General features: G+C 39.3%; 1 pseudogene; it reads left to right on the forward strand.

Annotated features, from left to right (window-relative positions):
- The first annotated feature begins 433 nt into the window (after nucleotides 1–433).
- Nucleotides 434–522, forward strand: LOC116897502 (annotated as a pseudogene).
- The last annotated feature ends 6,110 nt before the right edge of the window (nucleotides 523–6,632 follow it).

Consider the following 6,632-nt stretch of genomic DNA (forward strand, 5'->3'; position numbering starts at 1 on the left):
CCTCAAGGGAAGTTTCACAGATGGGACTTTAGTAGATAGTTTTCTTGTAGAGTGTGTGTGTGTGTGTGTGTGTGTGTGTGTGTGTGTGTGTGTGTGTGTGTGTGTGTGTGTGAAAAACAAAGCTTAACTAAATGAAAGTAATCCAATTCCCAATTTTTCAAGAGGACAAAAGATGTGAAGACTTTGACAAACAAGATCCACATTACCATGTGTATCAGCACATGAAATCAGCTTTGTAGCATTAGTCACTGGGGAAATGCAAATTAAGGCCACAATTGAGACATTACTATTCTTAAAAGAAAAACTGAAACCAGTTCAATCCAACATAGTATATTTGACCAAGAAAAGAAGCTGTAGAAACTCACACTATTCCAAAGGTGGTTCAGCCGCAATCACCACAGGTGCAGGTGACATTCATAGCCAAAGTAATAATATGTGTAAAGACATGACCTTATTCTTGCTTATTGGCAAGGTTGTCCCCATGTAGCTGGTATTATATTCTAATTTGCACAAGTAACAATCTTTACTGTTAAAAACCTGTGGGATGCCAGGTTACTGAGGGTGTTTTTTAAAATTACTAGTGTTTCTAAGGAAAAAAAATAGAAGAAGGTGGGGGAGGAGGAGAAACAGGAACAACCTGACTGATCAAAGGCAGTTACGTTTTGCAGTCTGTGATTGGCTGAAATGTAAATGTAACTGGCTGAGATTTAATCATTTGAGAGCCTTATCTTGGCTGTATGGTACTGACCAGCAAGAGCATCATTAAGGAAGCTGAGACAGGAGAAATGGTTGAGCCATACCTGGCCTGCATGGGAAGACTGTCTCGAAATAAACAAATAGAACCATCTGTCTTGGGTAGGACATATCACTTACTATTGATGTGATGAAACAGAAACACTATGACCAAAACAACTTTGGTAGGAAAAGGTTTATTTGACTTACACTTATTCCATGCCACTGGTCATCACTGTAGGAAGTCAAGACAAGAACTCAAACCTAGATGGAGGAGCTGATGCAGAGGTCATGGAGGATGCTGCTTATTGACCCACTCTTCATGGCTTGCTTAGCCTGCTTCCCAGGATTACCAGTCCAATGATAGCACCAGCCACAGTGTGCTAGATCAATCACTAATTAAGAAAATGCCCTACAGTCAGGTCTTATGAAGGCATTTTTTTCAATTCAGGTTCACTCCTTTAAGAAACTCTAACTTATATCAAGCTGACATAAAACTACCCAGCATCCTCACACCCACTCCAAAGATACTGACAAAGGTACACTCTTAGTTTAGGTTACAAACTATCTCCACATCAAGCTAGGATATATGGTTTACTATCTACAGGAGCTGTTTGGGCCAAGTATCAACCCAGATTTAAGTCAAAATTATTTCAGTATCCTCTAAAATAGTAGTTTTCAACCTCTGAGTCACAACCCCTTTGGGGTCGAATAGCAAACATTTTACATTGCAGATATTTACATTATGATTTATAACTAGCAAAATTACAGTTTTGAAATAGCAAAGAAATAATTTTATGGCGGGATTGTCTTAGGGTTCTATTGGTATGAAGAGACTCCATGACCAAGGCAACTATTAATAAGGAAAACATTTAATTGGGGCTGGCTTACAGTTTCAGAGGTTTAGTTCATTATCATCATGGTGGGAAGCATGGCAGACATGGTGCTGGAGAAGCACATTGTGCTTAGTGAAGAAGCCAGACTGTTGGCTTCAGTTCAGATGGGATTCTAGAGAAGGCAATAGTATAATAGCAGAGACTGGATCAGAGGTTGCTAGAGATTGAGGGTGGGCATGGTAATGGTCTGAACCCAAGTGGATAGTACATTTTCAAGGAAATTCTTTGGTAGCTCTGTGGGCTAATTTTATGTCAACTTGGCACAAGCTGGAGTCATCTCAGAGGAAGAAGCCTCCATTGAGAAAATGCTGGCATGAGATCAGGGTGTAGGTAGGCTTATAGGGCATTTTCATAATTAGTGATTAATGTGGGAGGATCCAACCCATGGTGGATGGTATTATCTATGGCCTGGTGGTCCTAGTTGCTATAAGAAAGCAAGCTGAGCAAATCATGAAGACTGACATATTAAACAGCAGTCCTCCATGGCCTCTGCATCAGCTCTTGCCTCCAGGTTCCTGACCAGTTTGAATTCCTGACTTAGCTTCCCTTAGTGGACTGTTATTCAGTCTATGTAAGACAAATAAACCCTGGTTCATTGCAGCAATAGACACCCTACCTAAGGCAGTGGCATAGAAAGAAACATTTAACATTATTAGTCAATTATAGCAAGTTATACACCCCAAAGAAGAAATTTTACTGTATAAAAATTAAAAATGAATTTGAAAGTTTTATAATAAACTTTTAGGATATTTAAGATTCAAAACTCCCCCCAAATCCCTTCATATTTGATATGGGTAAGGCAAATGTCCTACTTTTTGTCAAACATTCAATAAGCAAGCAGTCAGTCTTTTCAGGCTTCTATAATCAGAGTGAGTGTCTAAAACATGTTAATTTTTTAAACTATGAGTGAGAACTTTTTAAAGAAAAAGAACCTAAAAGTGAGGCAAGATACTTGGCAAGTCCAAATCTACTTAACTCAGTTTTCTTTATGTAAGGCACATTTTTTAACTAAGTAAAATCATCCTGCCTGACTATCTACATGACTGAAGCTTAATATTATCCACTGACTTCAGTCTCACCTCAGTCACAGTCATGTTAAATCATCAACATTGTAGACTGTTGTTTTAAGAATTATATGTATCTCTAGTAGAACTTAAGATTCCTTTGCAGGGGGGTTGGGGATTTAGCTCAGTGGTAGAGCGCTTGCCTAGCAAGCACAAGGCCCTGGGTTCGGTCCCCAGCTCCGAAAAAAAAGAAAAAAAAAAAAGATTCCTTTGCAGGGAAATAAAAAAGTGAGCCTTACATTTTTGTATTTTTACACTAGTTCAGTTGTGAAATATTAAGGAGAAACTTTGCAGTTCAGATAACATGAGCTTTGGAATCACCTAAAATCATTTTCTTACACTATGGAAGTCACTTGTTTAGTAGGCAAGAATTAGAGGAACAGAATCAGAAACAGATGTTCCCCTTATTCTCAGTCAATGTCCATGCCTCTGGGGTCAGATCACAAAGACTTAGAAGTACTTCTGCTAATTAGTCATTATTGAGATTAATTTGCTAAAACAGTTTGAAAGTGGCATTGCTTTTAGTATTGCGCATCAATACTAGTCCCTGAAGCTAAATGGGTTTCTTTCCTTTCCCAGTTTAATGTCCAGTTAGGACAGATAGTATTTGGTGTATATGCAGCAAACATTATTCAATAAGTATATGATTATTGACAGAAATGAGCTTTTAATAAATACTATTTCCACATAGTTGAGTCTCAAATTGTTTATCTCTTCTCACTAGAGAATTTTGTTTCAAACTTCCAACATAAAACTACCTCTGGGCATTGGTCTCTGCTTACTTTCTAGTATCCTCTTTTGTCCTCAGTACTTTCCAGATCAAAGAGCCATCAAGTTCCCCAACTGTTGCCTACCCCTAAGTCCTATGAGGGCTACAAAGCCACAACAACCAAATAATGCCTAAATAATAGTCATGAATCCAACTCATTTTTCTTCCACTTCAAAACTATAACATGTCTGTATGCAAGTGACTGAAATAACGTCAATCAAGGAAGATTTTAGAACTACACATAGGATCACACACACACACACACACACACACACACACACACACACACACACAGCAACAAATATCAGTGCCAGTATGAGTAGTCCACGCTGCCATAATTCTAAATAGAAGAGAGGTGTATATCCCTTCCAGTGGGTTTGAGAAGAGTCTTCAGTTCTTTCCTTCCCAGTCTTCTTTCCTCACCATCCCCCTCAGCAAATTTGTTCAATTCCATAACTATTATTACCACAAAGGGCCCAGGACCCACATTTTTAAATGTCTGCCAGGCATTGAGTCCAACAATACCTCTAATATAGGCTCTTTCCTGATTTGCTTATTAGTTTTCCTATCATCTCCTAGAAAACCAAACATAAAGGTAGAAATTTCTAGTATATATTCATCTCTTATGCTTAAACAACCTTGGCAAACCAGCCATTCCAATGCCCTTAGAGCCTCTCATAGCCTCTTTTTTCCCTCTCTGTTTCTATCATCAGTACTTAACTATGGAGTTTATCATCAGTAGCTGACTATGGGATTTATTTTGTTTCCTTCCTAACTTAGCTTCTTTGCCTAAGTATCTCCCATTCTCACCCATTACTCATTCTTCTATCTCCTGAATAATTCCAACTTGGACTAGAGCACCGCAGTTCCAGTCAAGAGCCTCCAATGGTTCCCAGTTGCTCACAAGTCTGTGCAACTCCCCCAACCACCACCAAGACAGGGTTTTTGTGTGTGTCTCTGCCTGTCCTAGAACTCACTTTGTAGCCCAGGCTGGTCTTGAATTCATAGTCCCCCCTCCCACTACTCTCCTCCACCCTGCCTCTTCTGAATGAGGGGATTAAAGATGCCTGTCTGTGCTTCTTAAGTCACAGGAAAGACTCTTTGTAGTCCCTTGCAAGCACCTTTATGTGTCTCCTATGCCAGTTAAGTACCACTATCCTTTCCTCAAATATCTCCCACTAGCTTCCAACATCTTCCCACTTAAAATGTTGTAGTACTATATCACTGATACAAACTCCTGGGTTCCAGAATTGTTTCTGTCTGAAAGAACTGCAGGGACAAAATATGGAGAAGAACATGAGAAAAAGGAGGTCCAATGACAGGTCCAAATTGGGATACAACTCAAGGGGAGACCCAGGGTCCTGACACTGTTATTGATGCTGTGACATACTTGCAGACAGGACCCTTGCATGGCTACCCTCTGAGAGGCTCAACATGCAACTGAGTCAAATGCAGATAATGGACAGAAGCCAGGACCCCTGTGGTTGAATTGGGAAAAACTGGAAGAAGCTGAGGAGGAGGGTGACCCCATGGGAAGACCAGCAGTCTCAACTGCTGGACTACTCCCTGGAATCTCTCAGACACTAAGCCATCAATCAGGCAGCATACACCAGCTGCTATGAAACCCCTAACACATATACAACAGAGGACTGCTTGGTATGGCCTCAATGAGAGAAGATGCACCTAACCTTCTAGAGACTTGAAGGGAGTGGGGAGGCCTACTCGGGTAGGGGTGGGGACATCTTGAAGAGGCAGGGAGGAGGTATGGGATGCGGAGTAGTAGGGGATGGGGCAGACTAGGAGGGGGATGAAGTCTGGACTGTAAAAAGGGATTAAAGATTTTTTTAAATTAATTAATTAATTAATTAAAAAATCAAAACAAAAACCTCCTGGGTTCTTTTTTTCACTACTGTGACAGTCAGCTGATAGAAGCATCTCAAGGAAGTAAAGTTTTGTTTTAGTGAACAGTTTGCAGAATATCAACTAGTCCTTGCAGTGAGGAGTCATGGTGGCCAGGTTGACTCTGTTTGTACTAAAATATATTTTGAAGGAGCTGAGACCCACCTTTCAGAAGATCAGGAAGCAAACTGGAAACCAATATATCACCCTCATCCTCAAGTGTCATCCCAGTATCTATGTCTGCTGGCTAGGCCTTATGTCCCAAAGGTCCTACCACTTTCCAAACAGTATCAACAACTAGGAACACCATTGAATCTGAAAGTCTGTGGGAGGACATTTTAGCTCCAAATCCAAGCTTATGTACCAAACCAAATGTTTACCAGCAATGTAGAACCAGTGTCACCAATTGAAGTCTATATAATGCTTCTTACAGAACATGCCTCATTTTTATATCTTATTTCCTGTTAGACTCCACTGCCTAGTTCTAGCTCTGTAAATATTCTAACCTAAAAATATCATGTTGCTTAATTTCCCAAATTCCAAGCATTAGCAAAAGGTCTCTAAATAGTATACTATAAAATGCCAAGGACCAGCTACTTGAATCAGTATTGAATAATTGATTGAAAATAAAAGTGACAGATCATAACTGTGATTCTAGCCCTCTAAGTTGAATTAAAATGATCTTCCAAGTTTATAAGTATATTTATTGTATACTTTCTGCTATAGTAAGTACTAGAAGTAAGTAGTAGGCAGCCACTGATCTTTCTGTGCTTCTGGTCATAAAGTAACTAGCATTTTCCCATGGGAACAAGTGATATTATTGGGGTACTTTTGACCAAAGACACATTGTCAAATAAATCATGGCAATGAATAACATGCAACATAAGCAAGATATGACAACCATAAAATCTAATCATTTTGAATTATCATATGAGTTTTTTCAAATGTGCATGAAGACACTGCATATTTGTTACACAAAAGATTGTAATGCAACACAAATTATACTTTCCATAATTCTCACTAAGGTCACCAAAGCTGAATGGAATTTTTTTATGTTTAGAAGGATGTTAAGTGTTGGCATGAAATGGGATGGTTCAAATAATTCAGTGTTCTTTCAAAAGCATCAACAAAAATAGTTTCCAATGTACCCACAATGGTTCAACATGGCAAGTTCAGTTTAACTCTTCAGACCTCAAAGTCATGTCCAAAAGTAGACTGCTAGATTTGGAAAACAAAGTCTGAGATCTGGCCTGGCTCAAGTACTCATAATCT

The sequence above is a fragment of the Rattus rattus genome, chromosome 3 (genome assembly GCF_011064425.1).
Source record: "Rattus rattus isolate New Zealand chromosome 3, Rrattus_CSIRO_v1, whole genome shotgun sequence".
NCBI classification, from domain to species: Eukaryota; Metazoa; Chordata; class Mammalia; order Rodentia; family Muridae; genus Rattus; species Rattus rattus.